This window comes from Triturus cristatus, chromosome 7 (assembly GCF_964204655.1).
Source record: "Triturus cristatus chromosome 7, aTriCri1.1, whole genome shotgun sequence".
NCBI lineage: Eukaryota > Metazoa > Chordata > Amphibia > Caudata > Salamandridae > Triturus > Triturus cristatus.
Genome location: NC_140590.1, coordinates 359,258,610 through 359,274,963, shown reverse-complemented (window position 1 = coordinate 359,274,963; position 16,354 = coordinate 359,258,610). Strand labels below are relative to the sequence as shown.

Sequence of the window (16,354 nt, the reverse complement as noted above, 5' to 3'; positions counted from 1 at the left end):
GTGGACTCCCACATATCTGGAAGAGATTAAGAAGTTTTTGGGTTTGACTTAATTGATGGGTGTGGTTAGGAAGCCAACCTTGGCATCATATTGGTCTACTAGCCCCTTGTTGGCAACTGCCATATTTCCTGCAGTTATGACTCGTAATCGGTATTTACTTTTGCTACATATGCTGCATTTTGTTGATAATTCTATGGCGTTGCCACAAGATCACCCTGACTGTGACCGTCTTTTTAAGATTCGGCCCGTTCTTGATCACTTTGTAGATCGATTTTCTGAGATCTATACTCCAGGGAAAGAAATATCTATTGATGAGTCTTTGGTCTTGTTCAAGGGCCGTTTGGTTTTTAGGCAGTACATCCCTAGCAAGAGGGCACGCTATGGAATTAAGCTGTATATGTTGTCTGAGAGTAGGACAGGATACATTTTTAATTTTCGTGTGTACACTGGTAGAGATTCTACTATTGACCCCCCAGGTTGTCTGTCCACTTTTGGAGTTTCAGAGAAAATTGTGTGAGATCTTGCTAGAAGACAGTTTAACAGAGGCCACCATTTGTACCTTGATAACTTCTATACTGCTGTGCAATTATTTAAGGAATTGTATAAAGTGGACACTTTTGCATGTGGCACAATCCGCTCTAACCGCAAAGGTTATCCGAAAGAGCTTGTTTGCAAAAAACTTTAGAGGGGGCAGTGCAGTTCCTTGCGTAGTGATGAACTACTAGCTGTAAAATTTGTGGACAGGAGGGATGTGTACATGCTGACTACCATCCATGATGAGAGTACTTCACCTGTGGCTGTTTGGGGTCAGGTTGCTGAAGTGCGTAAACCTGTGGGCATTCTAGACTACAATAAGCACATGGGTGGTGTTGACAGAGTAGATCAGAGGTTGGAACCTTACTCTGCTATTCGGAAGGCTTATGTTTGGTATAAGAAGTTGGCCATCCATTTCTTCGAATTAGCAAATTTCAATGCTTTTATTGTGTTCAAGGAGTGTTCTCCTGCGTCAAAGTTGACATTTCTTCAGTTTCAGCACTCTGTGATAGCTAGCCTTGTTGTTGTGGAACATGCAAGTGTTCCTAGATTTGGAGTGGTGGAGGATGTGGTTCGATTGAAAGATCGCCACTTTCCTGATTTCATCCCTCCCACACCGGCAAAAGATTTTCCCACTAGGAGATGCAGAGTCTGTTGGCGAAGAGGTACGCGGAAGGAGATTCGTATGTACTGCCCCGACTGTCCTTCTAAACCTGGGCTGTGTGTCCCTGCTCGTTTTAGAGCGTACCAGACGCAAAAGAATTTTTGGGAGCATTCATGAGTGGTAAAGTGAACTGCCTGGTCTGTATTCTTTGAAAGATTTGATTCTGTTTCAAGGTTGGCGTTAGTGCAATGTATTTAGTTTCTGATTTTGTGTTTGTAGATTTGTATCGATTTGCGATTTGTTTGTGTTTTTATTTTTGTCTAAAAAAAATCCTAAATGTGTTGGCGGTGTGTGTGGACTGGCACTTGGTTGGCGGTGTGCGTGGAATGGTGCTTGGCTTGCGGTGTGTGAGTAGTGACTTGCTGCTGGTCACTACATACACTGCTAGCTGAGTGCCACTCCATGCAATCCATCAGCTTGTGTAGTTGCTGTGTCAGGAATGTGGGCGTGTGAAAGTGATGGGCCCTTGAATGGCGCTGTGTGCTGGTGTGAGTTTTGTTATGTGATGGGCCCGCGGCTGGCGGTGTGAATGGTTTTGTATGTCTCACATGTATGAAAGGTGTATGAATGGCCTGTAAAGAGGTTGGTGCCTTGTCGTGGCTTTACAGCTCACGAGCTGTGAGTCAATGGTTCAGTTTCTCGCCCTTTCAATTATTAACAGTGCATTTCATTTTTGTGAAATCACTTGCTAATACAATTGTATATACTGAACCATCACTCACCCTCATGCCAAATCCAACCAGTATGTGTGTGCGTTTGAGGAATAGATGGCTGTGCAGTAATATTTGCCTTTCTGAAGCAGGGTGTACCTTGTCCCTTTTGTGAATTTTGTAATGTGTTGTTTTTGTGCCTGGTGGTGCGAATGGTCGTGTGTATCCCGTATAAAAGGTGTGTGAATGGCCTGTAAAGCAGTTGGTGCCTTGCCGTGGCTTTACAGCTCACGAGCTGCGAGTCATTGGTTCAGTTTTTTCTCCATTTAATTATTGACAGTGCATTTCATTTTTGTGAAATCTCTTGTTAATAAAATTTAATATACTGAACCATCACTCGCCCTCGTGCCAAATCCAACCAGTATGTGTGTGCGTTTGAGGAATAGATGGCTGTGCAGGAATCTTTGTCTTTTTAGTTTCTCTGCCAAGGTGTATGTTCCATGTAAGAATAACCCACCAACTGTAGATATTGTCATAAACCCACGGGAGTTCATGGTGATGTCTCTCTTGTGAATTCCAAAATGTTATTTTATCCACAATGTCCTGCAAACCTCAAAATGTCTGTCACATTTTCCTTGCAATATTGTGCCGAAATTCTCACGCTGTAGAAACAATGTCAAAACGATCTGGTTTTGCAAGGGGGTCAACTGTCTTTTTGGCCTGTGCTCGGCGGCCATCTAGGGAAACCTACCAAACCCATACATTTCTGAAAACTAGACACCCGGGGGCTTCCAGGGAGGTATGGCTTGCGTGGATCCCCCAAAGTTTCCTTACCCAGAATCCCCTGCAAACCTCAATTTTAGCTGAAAAAAAATCACTTTTTTCACACATTTGTGTGTGGGAAAGTTGTGGCATCACCGGGCTCACTCAAACTTCCCACCTCCCAGCGTTCCCCTGGGTCTCCCTGTAAAAATGATGCCTCACTTGTGTGGGAGGCCCAAGTACCCGCGACAGGCAAGGGCCCAAACATTTTTTTGGATAGGCAATGTTGATGTCGCATCACTACGTTTTGGGCCCTTGCCTGTCGCGGGTACTCGGGCCTCCCACACAATTGAGGCACCATTTTTACCGGGAGACCCAGGGGAACGCTGGGTGGTGGGAAATTTGAGTGAGCCCGGTGATGCCACAGCTTTCCAACACAAAAATGTGAAAAAAGTGATTTTTTCCAGCTAAAATTGAGGTTTGCAGGGGATTCTGGGTAAGGGAACGTTGGGGGATCCACGCAAGCCATACCTCCCTGGAAGCCCCTGGGTGTCTAGTTTTCAGAAATGTATGGGTTTGGTAGGTTTCCCTAGATGGCCGCCGAGCACCGGGCCAAAAACCCAGGTGACCCCCCTTGCAAAACCAGGTGGTTTTGAGATAGGCAATTTTGATGTTACCTCACTACGTTTTGCGCCGTTTCCTGTCGCGGGCACTAGGCCGACCCACACAAGTGAGGTACCGTTTTTCTCGTAAGACTTTAGGGAACGTGGGGTGGGTGGAAATTTGTGGATCCACGCAGATTCCGGAACTTTCCACGACAGAAATGTGGGGAAAATGTGGGTTTTTTGACAATTTTTTAGGTTTGCAAGGGATTCTGGGTAACAGACCCTGGTGGGAGGCAGTCAAGTCACCCCATCCTGGATTCCCCTGGGTGTCTAGTTTTCAAAAATGTATAGGTTTGCTAGGTTTCCCAAGCTGCCCGCAGATCTAGGGTTCAAAAACTACAGCTAGTCATTTTGCCAAAAAAGGGTCATTTTTCACTGCGAAATTGAGGTGTGACCACGTTACGTTTTGCGCCGTTTCCAGTCGCGGGCACTATGCCTACCCACACAAGTGAGGTACCATTTTTATCAGGAGACTTAGGGTAGTTCAGATTTGTAAAGGAACTGTTATTATCTATTGACTTTCGATGCATTTCTGCCTTCCAAATGAAAGACATTGTGTAAAAAATAAGTCATTCTAAAAAATGACTGATAATTCTCATGCTAGTATGAGTATTCCCAATTTCAGAAATGTGCAAATATCTGTTTCTAAACTCTATATTTTGTTCCCATTTCAGAAATACATAGGTGTCTTTCATACCGATTTTTCCATGTACACATTTTTACAGAATAATTACTATATACCCGGTACATAATGAAAAACCATTGCAAGTTGCTGCTCAGTTTTTGGCTCTGGGCTGGTCGGGTTCTTGGTGAACCTACAAGTCCTATATATCCCCACAACCAGTAATGTCCAGCGGATGCAACGGTATATTGCTTTCAAAGAGCTGTCATAATTAGAAGAAGTTACAGGTGAAAACGTTGACACAAAAGACTGTTTTTTTCAACTAATTTTCAATTTATCCTATATTTAAATGTTTGTTTCTATAAAAAAAAACCTTGATGGATCTACACAAATGACCCCTTGCTGAATTCAGAATTTTGTCTTCTTCTCGAAAATGTATAGCTTTCCAGGATCCATTATTGCTTTTGTACCCATTTCTACCATTAACTGGAAGGAGGTCAAAAGCACAAAAAATAGCAAAAATAGGCTATGTCCCAGAAAAATGCCGAAACTGTGTATAAAATGTTGGGTTTCTGACAAAAGTCTGGTATCCCCGAAAAGCTGGGAAAATGGTGATTTCAACCCCACAAACTCTTTTTTGATAACATTTGCAGGAAAAAACCCAGATGCTTTCATTTGCAGCCCGTGTTTCCAATTTTTCCGAAAAAAAACAAAATGTTACTGTATTTTGGCTAATTTCTGTGACCCCTCCAGGGGAATCCACAAACCCCGAGTACCTTTAGAATCCCCGTGATGTTGGAAGAAAAGGACTCAAATTTGGCGTGGATACCTAATGTGGTCAAAAAGTTACAGGGGCCTAAGCGCGCACTACCCCAAATAGCCAAAAAAAGGCTTGGCACAGGAGGGGGAAAAGGCCTGGCAGCGAAGGGGTTAACAGAAAACACTAAACCTAACCCGAGAAACAAGTTGCTTTAGTTAGTTCTGGTTATAGCCAGTAGCTCAAGTATAATCTCAACAAAACTAACATCACTGTCCAGACAAAAAAAACAGGAAATCAACAGATGTAGACAAAGCGGTCGAAGGCTCCACATTCTTCCAGTTGAAAACTTATTAAATATAAATCGAATCATAAACTACCAAATAAAACCAAATTACTGATAAATACCATAATGCAAAACCTAAGGAATCACATTTTTAGACTCCTAGATTACTTCTGGTTTCAACACCGTGTGAGAACAGCAATGAACTGAATAACTTGTTATTATCATGAAAAACATAAGACTCATTAAAAATGAAAGAACACAAACCTATTGTACAGAATAGTTCTCTGGCACTAAAACATACTACACTTCAAAATCAGGGGAAGGCTACCTTTCTAGGCCCATCCAAGATTCCAGCAGACGATGAGGCAATTTAGGAAAAGACAGGACCGCCAACGAATTTGATGAGGTGGCATCAGGCCAGGCTCAGATTGGGAAAGCGGGAATAAGGCTGGTGCCTGCAGCCCAATGTCCGAAGCTAGATGTGAGCTGCTTTTTCCCCAGTACAATTTTCAGAAGTGGGGGCGCCTTGCGCTGCACCTCTGAACTAGAGAGGCCATAGCACCTCCCTGATACTCCGCAGACTGTAGGCCGACCCATTAACACATGCAGAATAACAATGGGCCAGCCTGAACTGACACAGCAGGCAGAGCGTCTCCTTCTGCCCCAGCCTTAGGGCATTACAAGGAGACCCCAATGGTGATGCTTCTTTAAGCAGTCATGCTTATATCCCAAAGAAGTGTCTTGCCAAGAATCACAATATGCTCAGTTCCGTTAGGAAGGATTTTTGTTTGTTTTTTAAAATAGAACAAAATGTACATAGACCTCCACCAAATTGTTTTTTCTTTTTAATGAATTTTTTTTTAAAACATCAAGATTGCTATTTTCATAGCATCCCGAGCTGCTAAATGGTCCCATGTTGTATATGACATAGCTGGCAAGTTTGGCCATTTTCATTGACAGCAGGTTGCCTTCTTGCACTTGTAAATTCATTTTAAAGCCAGTATTAAGACCATAACAATAGAAGCATGCAAAGTGTCAGTTATAAAGCTAAATTGGCTGATGGCATCACCCATGACAAAGGTCCAGTTGGCAGATGTCAACATTGCAATCTGCAAGCAGCTTTTTATAAAAACTCGTAATCTCACCACCCATCTCATAACTTTTGATGAACAGTAGATACAATGTGACTGTCCACTTTTTGGGAGTTTGATTACGGTCATCTTGTACATGTGTATACATTCTTATCCTAAGCCTTCTGAATCGGTCCTAAGGTGGCATCTTAGCACTCCATAAAACACTCTGACAACACAATATTGAGACAGGACAAAGTGGCACAATGATGGATTTTCAATACAGAAGGTCACACAGCTAACTAGTTTTCCCTATGTTAGGTGTGAGTAGTTCTTTTTTCCCCTCGGATTTGAGCACTTGTAGTTTTTCATTTATAGTAATCAAACAAACTACAAGTGCCAGAATGCAAAGTAAAACCCATGCCTGAATGAGGTACCCCTGCCAGATACATGATGAGTTGAAAGCTTTGGGTTTGAGGCAGACATGCAGAAAAAAAAACATTTGGAGCCCCCAAATAATGGTGTATTAGCCTTAAGCCACATACAGAAGGTGTTTTAATGAATCAACACATACACTGCAGCAGGAGGGCTGCTACTAGTTGATTTCTTGCGGCAACTATGCTCCTTGTTGTAAGTGGGAAGCAGTGTACTTTTGAATTTAGAAACCTCTGTGGTGGCACTCCATATTTTGTCACTTTTTAAATGCATTCCGATGTTCCATGGTCAAATATTATTTTACTCCATTCTTGGAATGCATACATGGTCAAGTTCGTCTTGTCCCCAAACTCATAGAACCATCAACCAGGGGTGTGGAATTTAATAACATATCTGCTTGTCCATGGGGCAGGTTGCTTCATAAATCTACTTGTCCTGTAACAAAATCCACTTGCTCTTTTTGTGCCATGTAATGCGGCGACAAATTATGGCAGCAATCTCATTATATATAAGAGGTCTGAAATATGCTCTCCGATTATGCCAGGGCTCCTTCCAGAGTAGGGGTTAAATACTAGCAATTCCCTTAGGTTGCCACATTTCCGCAGTTCACAAATAATTTTTAGGAGTACTATTTCTTGGCCTACTTGTGTAAAGTCTTGTGAATTCACAAAAGTAGTATATCTGCACTCAATGAAAGGACATGGGTGTGCTTTTGAGACTTTATTTAATAATTGGGCCCCCAATTAGGTCTGGCGTTAACCGTGACCTTTTGTGTTTATTAAAATGTGTTCTCGCTCTCTCTAGCTGCTAGCTTCACTGTGAGCGACAGCATTCTGTTCTTTCACAAGGAGCATATCAACACACAGTTGTTTTGTTCAGTGCCAGGTACTACTGTGGCAAAACAATTTTTGATTTTGCCAATGTTTGTTAAAATGGTGAGGGCACTGCAGCTCTCACACCAATAAGGCTTTACAAAAACCATGCCAAAACAAGTCACGCATTGACAAAACCAAAAGGCTAACCAACAATTTCAGACCTACTGGCTTTCCCAATGCTTGTTTACTTTTGTTTCCCATAATCTTATAAAAAATGTTTACACTGATTTTCCACTATAAATATTTTTGGGAAATACTAGCGTACATCAACACATTTTACTAAATGATGTTGCAAAGAAATGATGCCTAAAACTTTACAGTAGTTTAGCTAAACGTTTTGGCATTTTTTTGTGAACATTTGATTTTGAAAGCAAGAATCTTAAACCTTACTTTCAAGCTTCTGCAAGTATTTGAATCTAATCAGAGAGCATTCTGGGAGCAGTATACATAGCCTCATATTTCTAAACATTGACAACATATGTACATGTTTTTATACTGGAACAACTGTTCATAGTGCAGTCTGAGCTTACAACATTTACTTAGAGAGCTCCCCCTAATAATAAAGGCTTTGCATTAATGAACCATGAATACGGGTTTGAACAGCATTAACACATGGACACAAATATGACCTTAATTGCAGTCAATGCCTTTTCCTGATCTATAATGTGGTACTGTAAACCAAAGGGTTTATGCTGTAGGGGGTTGGGCCTACTTGTCACCAAGGACAAAATACACATGAAAACGTGTTGCCCTTGACCACAAACAATATGTCTCGAGTGTCAGGCTATATAGACACCATAATTCATTTCAGTCAAGATCTTAGAGTGCAGGGTGTTAGGAGAGTTTAGGTTGAGGGAGGTAAGCTGGATCTTCTTGGAAATGACAGTTAGCGAAAGCCTTTGGCAACAAAGATTGCGGTTGGGGCCTTGAAAACCTGGAATATTTGTTGAAGCCTCAAAGACCTAAATTCAAACAGGGCTTTTACAGGGAACCTTAGTGTGCGAAGGAGCCTGTGGGGCTTCGTTGTAAACTTCGGAACTCTGGCAGGGAGCGGGACCCTCAGGGTCATAGTGTGCAGAGCACCAGGAGAGTTGACTGTGTACAGAAGCCTTAGTGAATCTCCTGGTGAACATGGCTTCTACTGTCTTGAGAGTGAGCAGACGATTCTGGGTAAGAGTGAGCAAGAGAAAACCTGGGCCTATAGGTCAACAGGAATCTAAGCAGATCTGTGGTTGAGCAGGATTCTAAGGAACCTAGGAGTGAGCACAATTGAAAGGACAGCTGGAAGTGAAAGTCTCTTAGGTTCTCAATGTGAGTAGGCGTCTCAGGGAAAGAGTGAGCAGGAGTCTCGTAGGGCCATGGATTAGAAATTAGTTTAAGGGCCCTGAAGAAGTGTGTGTAGTTTTGGGACCAACTGATGATGAGCAAGAACATAAGCGTCTTAGGGTGGGCGGGACATTTAGGTCTTTGAGAATGACTATAAGTCACACCTATGGGTGACAAATATCCTTCGGCGACCTGTAGGTGCACCGAGGATCCCCATGAATGAGTAGGAGCGATAAGATCTCAAATTAGGGAGCTCACTGAGGCATCTGAGGGTGAGTATAGGCGAAGGGAGATTCATGGACCTGAAGATGAATGTGAGATGCATTAAATAATGATGATTTAAGTCCCTTCCAAAGTTACAGGCCACAAAGTTCTCCTAAAATTAGCAGCCTGACACAAACCAAGCAACAGCAATCTGCAAATGTGGGCCACTTTTTTGTGGAGGGCCCATTTTTGTTACCAATCCAACTCTGCATCAGGCATCTCTGAATACTAAGGCTCACACATGAACCGAAATAATATTTGCACTGATTGCTAGCAGACTTGTGTCTTTTAAGGTAATACATAAATAAATGTGTTCACATTGCCTCAGTGCTTCCAACAGCACATTCGACAGAGGGACATCTTGCAGATGGTTACATCAAGGATAATAAGAAATTCACAAGTGTAAACTTTAAAGCTTCTGAAATTCTAGGCTTTGGACGGTACCCATTTTCAAAAATAAATTGCCTCAAAATACAACTGAGGAACATAGCCACAGCACATTTACGTGACAAGACTGGTCCTCAACTTACCAAGACACTGCCACATCTCCCAGCACCTGCGCACACTCCACTGCCTCCAGTCACCTTCAAGTTGCTCACCCACGCACACAAGGCTCTCCACGACACCGGACCAGCATACCTGAACAGCAGACTCAAATTCCACGCACGCCCAAGGACCCTACGATCAGCCCAGTTCTATGCCGTGGTCCTCCGCACCAGAAACGCCAGATCAGGAGGCCGCTCCATCTCCTGCCTCACGGCCAGAGCCTGGAACGCCCTCCCGCTCCACCTCAGACAGACATCACTCCACATCTTCGCAAGGAACCTCAAAACCTGGCTCTTTGACAGACCCCCTCCTTGATGGACCGGAACCTACAACCCTCCCCCAGCGCCTTGAGACCCTCACGGGTGAGTAGTTGCGCTTTACACCTGATTGATTGATTACATGTGTTCTTGTGCACTATTTGTCTGGCAAGACTGGTTTATCTTGCATTTATTTTCCCCTGGAATTAAAGACACAAATGAAATGAGAGTGCATAGGTCGTTGTAGTAACACCATATAAATTAATTAACTCAGAGTAATATCACTTCTATATCCCGCCTGATACCATGAATGTCATAGTAAAAAGGATAGACTATGGCCATATTCACAAGTTCGCAAACAACTTGAGAACGTGGCTATGGTGATGACATTTCTTTGGCCCGTCAACACCAACATACATTTCTAATGCGTCATTGTGATGTGCATATTCAGGATATGAATTCTAGGAATCTTAATAATGATTGCTCCTGTTGCACCCTGGTTGATTCACAGTACTCCAGTTTCTTGAATACAAGATAGTTTATATAGCTCAGGTGTTTCTTGTGCATTGTGATACTTATAGTCCTGTATTTATAACAAGATAAACAAGACAAATGTTAGAATGCAACAAGAAAACCGAATGGCTGAGAAACTCAAGCATGGACTCAGAAAACATGAGAATTCAGTCCCCAACCCTGTCGAAGTTTGGAATCTTATTTCAGCATCATTTTGGTGGTCCACAATATGTGGATGTGCTTCTTGCATGCACTAGCATAACAAACTTGGTCGAGTGGGAGAAGGACTTCAGTTAAAAAGTATATTAAGTAGGTTGTGGTAGGGTTGGAGGAAAGACACAAAAAAATACCCCAACAATGCCTCTACCACAGCATGATTCGGATATTTAATTTCACTTTGGAAACCCAAGACAAACACTAGTGACTCAATTTGTTCACTCAAGACCTTATCAACCTGAAATACTCTCACCATCTGATGCGTGGAGGGCGCTTCAGTCCATGTTTCAGAGATGAATGAAATACTCAAACATAAAATGTGTACTATTCTCCATATTAATGATATGGCTACCTCACAATGTCCTCTGCAAAAAAACTACACAGCATTAAAAACACATTTCAACGGGAATATCACCTGTCACCTAAACAAAGCACTTACTAGCTTTCCCACATTGAGTCATTCGCAAACAAAAAGTTTCATTGGTATCGTTAGTTTTATTTGGTGCGATCTTGACGTTCAACAAAATAAGAGCAGGAATCTAGCCTCATAATGCAATACAATAAAGCGGATTTTGAAAACAATGTATAGTATTATGATTGCAACAAATTCCATGTGATGTATTTATTTACAGATTACTTTTAATTGTAAACATATGGAAGAAAATCGATGCCCCAGAGAGCACGAGGTCTAGTATAGATGACTAGTAAATGTTAGGGGGAAAAAGTACTTGTGTATAAGTGACAAGTACCTGTGTATAAGTGATAAGGGAGTAATTTTTTGGGGCAACTGCGGACCAAAATTCACATATAACGTACAGCAGTGGGTATCGTATACAAGTTTAAAATGACTGTACAATACATTTACTCGAAAAATAAAATTCCTAAACATTCAGTAAACCAAACATCTGTGTCGAGAACATAAATAACATATTTGGCGCAACTATTAGATAGAAAACGTAACTACATTTCAGGAAATCATGCTATTTTTAAGAACACACATTTGTGGGCATCCAACCTCTACTTACCAGCCTCTCCATTGTCATCCAGGTGGTCAAACAGGCACTACAAAACGGCTGGCGCAGTTAAAAATGTCAACCAGAGACTCAAATCCTAAATGGAAGGTAAATAAAGGGCTGTCTGAAAACGTATCCTTTGCTTTATTGCAGATGCGTTCCTTCATCTGCCCACTGACTTCCTGCGAACGTCGATCCGGATAAGCAGAAGTCTCATGAACACCATAACTCAGCTTTGAAGGGTATAATAACGATCCTTGACGCACACAGTTGTTTTATGCACAGAACGAATGCTTGTTTATGCTGTGCAGCTGGTCCCAACTAATACCCCCTTCACCTATGTACCGAACCTCTAACACCACCACCAATACTATCCTCCCACATCCTGCAACGATGCCCAACAATACAACAATACAACTGGTTGTAACGGTAAGCCCCCATCCAGTGACATCAATGCCACACATTCAGTGGTACTGGTAATACTGTGCCAACTGTATCAATGCCCATTGGATAAACACCTCTCGTTCAACCTTTATCTCACTTTACTCTGAAACGTATTGCCTCTCTAAATGGCCTAAACGTACGACACCTGGCGAGTTAAACAGCTCCCACCCTGCCCCTTCTGCCTTTGCTATTAATACCTCCAACTTTCAGTATCAATAGCCAGAGCCTCTAAGCTGCCTGCTCAGCCAGCCGAACTATAATGCTCTCTCTGTGATAGCTTCTGCCTTTTAGCTGCTCTGTATAACAGGAAGTGCACGGCTACCGGCTAAAACGTAGGTATAGACGAAGGACTAGGAAAACAGACGCCTGCCTTAACCATCATCATCAGATAGCAAATAGGACGGCCATTTTTAGTTTTAAAGTTAATCGAAGAGAGTAACAGCAGAGCCTACAAATATAATAGGTGTTCAAACATTTAAATAATACATAGAATGATCTAGCAGTTTATTTATATGAGCGACTGCAGAAAAAATACTAAGCACCTTTTTATTAGCCTCCTTTGAATTAGAAAATGATAACGTATTGTTAAAGTGGACTGTTTAGGAGGTTTCTTACTTATTTTGTCATCGCTGTGGAATTCAAAGCAGGACTGGCCAGATTGCACGATCACCCTTTTCCTCACATGTGTGCTTGTATGTTTGAGGGAAGTGGTTGTTTAGGAAAGATAGCGCCTTTTCTGATTGGCTCGGGCATTTCTGCACCCATTGGGCACTCCTAAAAATAGGAGGTGGGATAAACACCTCCGTCATTACCCTAATCGTACTCCGCTTCTCCCCGTAATGTAAATAAACAGGGAGCGAAGAGAATGAAAAAGTGTGTATGCGTGAGGGGAGGGGGCATGCATGCTTAGATTACGGGTTTAACCTAGCTACTACTTGGTAGATGTATGTCACCTTTCAGTTTTGCACTTTTAGCGTACTCCAAACATAGCTGCCACGTTTTCTTGTTTTTTATGTGTGATATTTCCATGTTTCTAACGTGTCTGTGACGTCAATGCCTTATATGGAACACTTTGAGTGAAAATGTATTATGAATAAGGCTCCCAGTTTTCCGTTTTTACTGATTTAAACAGATAAATGCAGACAGGAAACAACGTTTTATCTGTATGTATTTATTTTTAAAAGTGGAAAAATAGAGAAAACTGTGCTTCTGCTGGAGCGGGTAATGCAAAAATGTTGTATACCCACCCCATTTTGCATGTTTATTAATTAGATTAATTAATTAATTATAATCAAATTAATGGATTGAAGTGGAAATAACTAATCACCCTTATTAATGACTGAAATACACGTGGGATTGCTTTGCATGACTTTATTAAATCGTATACTAAATTCTGTACGCATACTAATGATAGACAATTAGAATATTGCATGATATGTGTCGCTTTTGTGATGTATTTGTGATTTGTGCTTTATTTTGTAAATATAAACCCGTTTGAGTGTTGCTTATTGCTAGATAAATACACACACATATGGGTATTAGTGAGGGAATAACAATTATTTAGTCATTTCTATGTATTAATTACGTTTTGTGTTTCCTTTGCTTAAGTTGACCATTTGGGCCTGCCACAAAATGGCTGCCTCTGGTACCTAATCCGACTGTCGACGCTGAACGAGGCTTGGGTGAAGTGCGCCTGCGCTGACGCCAGCTACAGTGGCCTCGTCATGACCCTAACCAGACTGTACCCTTCAAGGTTATCCCGGGAAGCAAGCCAGCTTTTCAGAAAGAACAATAATGTGCTTCTAAAAACCGGAACAAGCAAGAATAATGACCTCAGAGACATTATTTTGGTGGGAATCCTGTCAGACGATTTCGATTGACCAATCAGAACATTTGAAGACCCGTTTTTGCTACAATTTGTCAATGATTTTACTATAAATTATGGTAGAATAGAGAGGTTGGTGCGGGTTCGTTTCTGGCCTTTCTCGATTTCCTGACGTTAGGCTGACGGAGAGGACGGTGACACTGCAGGACAGCTGTTTCCCTGAATCTTTGACGGACTGAATTAATGCCCAAACTCCTGATGAACTGAATTTACTAAATTTGATGGGCATAGATTTGCGAGACTGCCAGATTTGACATAGAGGACGACAATTAGCCCGAATAGGTAAATATGAATGGCAACTTGATTAAATGAACGATTTAATTTGCAATATTTAGATAAAGATTGAAATTGAACAACTACAGAATTGAGTTGGGTTGTTTATTCATTGAAAATGTGTTAACGAAAAGGTTAATTAGAGAATAACAAATCAATCTAAACCTGCAACTAACTGATCCATCCCGACTTATGAGAGGAATACTAAAGGTGAAGTTCAGGGCCTAATGAGTATCAGAAGGTTGTATAGATTTGTCACTCATTAGGGTAAAAAGTGGTATTTCCTTTCATGCCAGCGTGTGGAAGATAATCGCCTCCTAAGAAACGCAGATTGAGGGTGAGTGAAGGTTGGTGTTATGGGCCCCACCAGCGAACGTATGGATAGTGTGTGTATGTGAGATCTTTGGTCTGTGACAGAGGGAGGGATTTTGCACTCCACGCTGGAGCAGATTTTCTGGTAGCAGAATGATGGTTGTTATTGTTTTGGTTTGGTGATTATTGCTTGTACATTGCTTATTGATTTTTTGGGTTATTGATTGGTATTGATTTATGTACTAACACACTATGTTGAGTTACGTTGAGTTATATGTTGTTTGCACGGCTTCGGGGATGTAGGAAGTCGGAAGTTTGTAACAGTACCGTAGTAGAGCAGAGGTAAGCGCTGCTCTCGGGAACGACGGAATTGTTGTTGCCCTGTAGGTACACAGGGGAAGCGTGTGACAATTGAAGTTGCACGACGTATTGTCTGGGTTCGATTCGGTAACATCGTCGTGTGTTGCCATTGGAGACATTTATAGTGTGAGAGAAGAGTGTATGAAAGCGAAGGTTACCTGTGAAGTTCTGGTCTTAGGTACCAGGGATCCAACTGGCATTCCGATAACGCTTATCACTGGAAAGGTAATAGGTACTTGTAGTATCCTTATGTAAGGTTATTATTGTTCTCCAGTACTCTCTGAGCTTGTTAGAAGGACAAAGGAGAGGTAAGCGCTGCTTTGTTAACGTATGTCATAATTCTGTAGTAGAACAGACTGTTCACTGTTCTCGGGAAATATAGGATTCTGTGTGAATGTACTACATTTTTCTTGGGTGAATGAGCGTGAATGTAAAGGCATTTGGGTTAATTGCGAAACTCTGGGTTTATTTCTCAGGAGCATTGGGTCTCCAACTATGTGTCTTAAATACTAGAGAAACAATTAGCTAATGCTTGATAGAAGGGTGAAGTAGAGGGATGTGCTACTTTATCAACGGAAGTAATGATTCCGTAGTAGGGCAGAGGTAAGCGCTGCTCTTGGGAAAGACGGAATTCTCGTGAGAAAGGTCTTTTGCTGTTCTTTTGTTAGCGAAGCGGACAATGGAGATGTTTCTATGTTGTTACTAACAGAAGTGTAGAAATTGAAACAAAAACTTACGGAGCAGATTTTTAAAGGAGGGGTAAGCAGGAGCTGCCGCGGCGGCTGCTGACGTCAGAACGACCGCACTGGGATTGGACAGTCGGTCAGAACTGTGAAACGGTCCGGATTGGTGCGTTAGTGTGAGTCGCGCTGGGATTTGAGGATTGTGACAGTGACGTAGACGCTCTGAATTGGTGCGTTAGTGTGAGTCGCGCTGTGATTGGATAGACTAGCGGTACAGTTGTAAAGAGAGACTAGCGATACGCGAAAGGCAAGAAAATGTATTACGATCCACCAGAAAAAGAGAAAAGAACATGGTTAGGAAGAATCAAGAAGTGGTTTAAGAAGGACAAACCAGTTAAAACTAGGGAAGGACAGTTACTTCCTCCACCAAAAACCCCTGCATCCTTTATGATTGCGAAATATGGGTATCATACTTGTATTTGGTTAGATAACTGGGTGAGATACACGAAAGAGGACGGAGTATTAGCTTTTCCAGAGCATGGTTCATTTAATTTGGCTGTTTTTAGAAACTTGAGAGAGAAAATGATGAATTTAGAACCAAGACCTAGACCGACGCAGTTTGAGGCTTTGACGGAATGGGAAGACGAAATGCATGAACGAGAGAGACAAAGAAATGGTAGAGGATATAGATACCTGTTTGGAAGACCATACGGACATGAAACGCATAATGATCGAATGAGAAGATGGCGGGATGCGAGTATGACTGAGGGTGTGTTCCCTGTAAGAACTGTAGGGGAGAATGAAGGACGAAAGTGTGTAGAAAAGAGGCATAATGTGGAGTCGAGAGGGTATGGAGTGAATGAGTCCGAGGATGATGTTCTTGATGATATGTTCTATAAAAATCCACCACTGTATCGACCAGAACCAGAAATATTAACTCCA

The 16,354-nt window shown here is 41.9% G+C and overlaps 1 protein-coding gene across 1 annotated transcript in view; it reads right to left on the bottom strand.

Moving 5' to 3' along the window:
- The window catches only part of SPHK2 (sphingosine kinase 2), a 199,214-nt gene extending 187,003 nt beyond the window's left edge, over nt 1-12,211 (bottom strand). The window contains exon 1 of the mRNA XM_085616525.1: nt 11,468-12,211. The gene's annotated coding sequence lies outside the window, so the exon portion shown is untranslated. The remainder of the gene's footprint in view (nt 1-11,467) is intronic.
- Nucleotides 12,212-16,354: the final 4,143 nt, after the last annotated feature.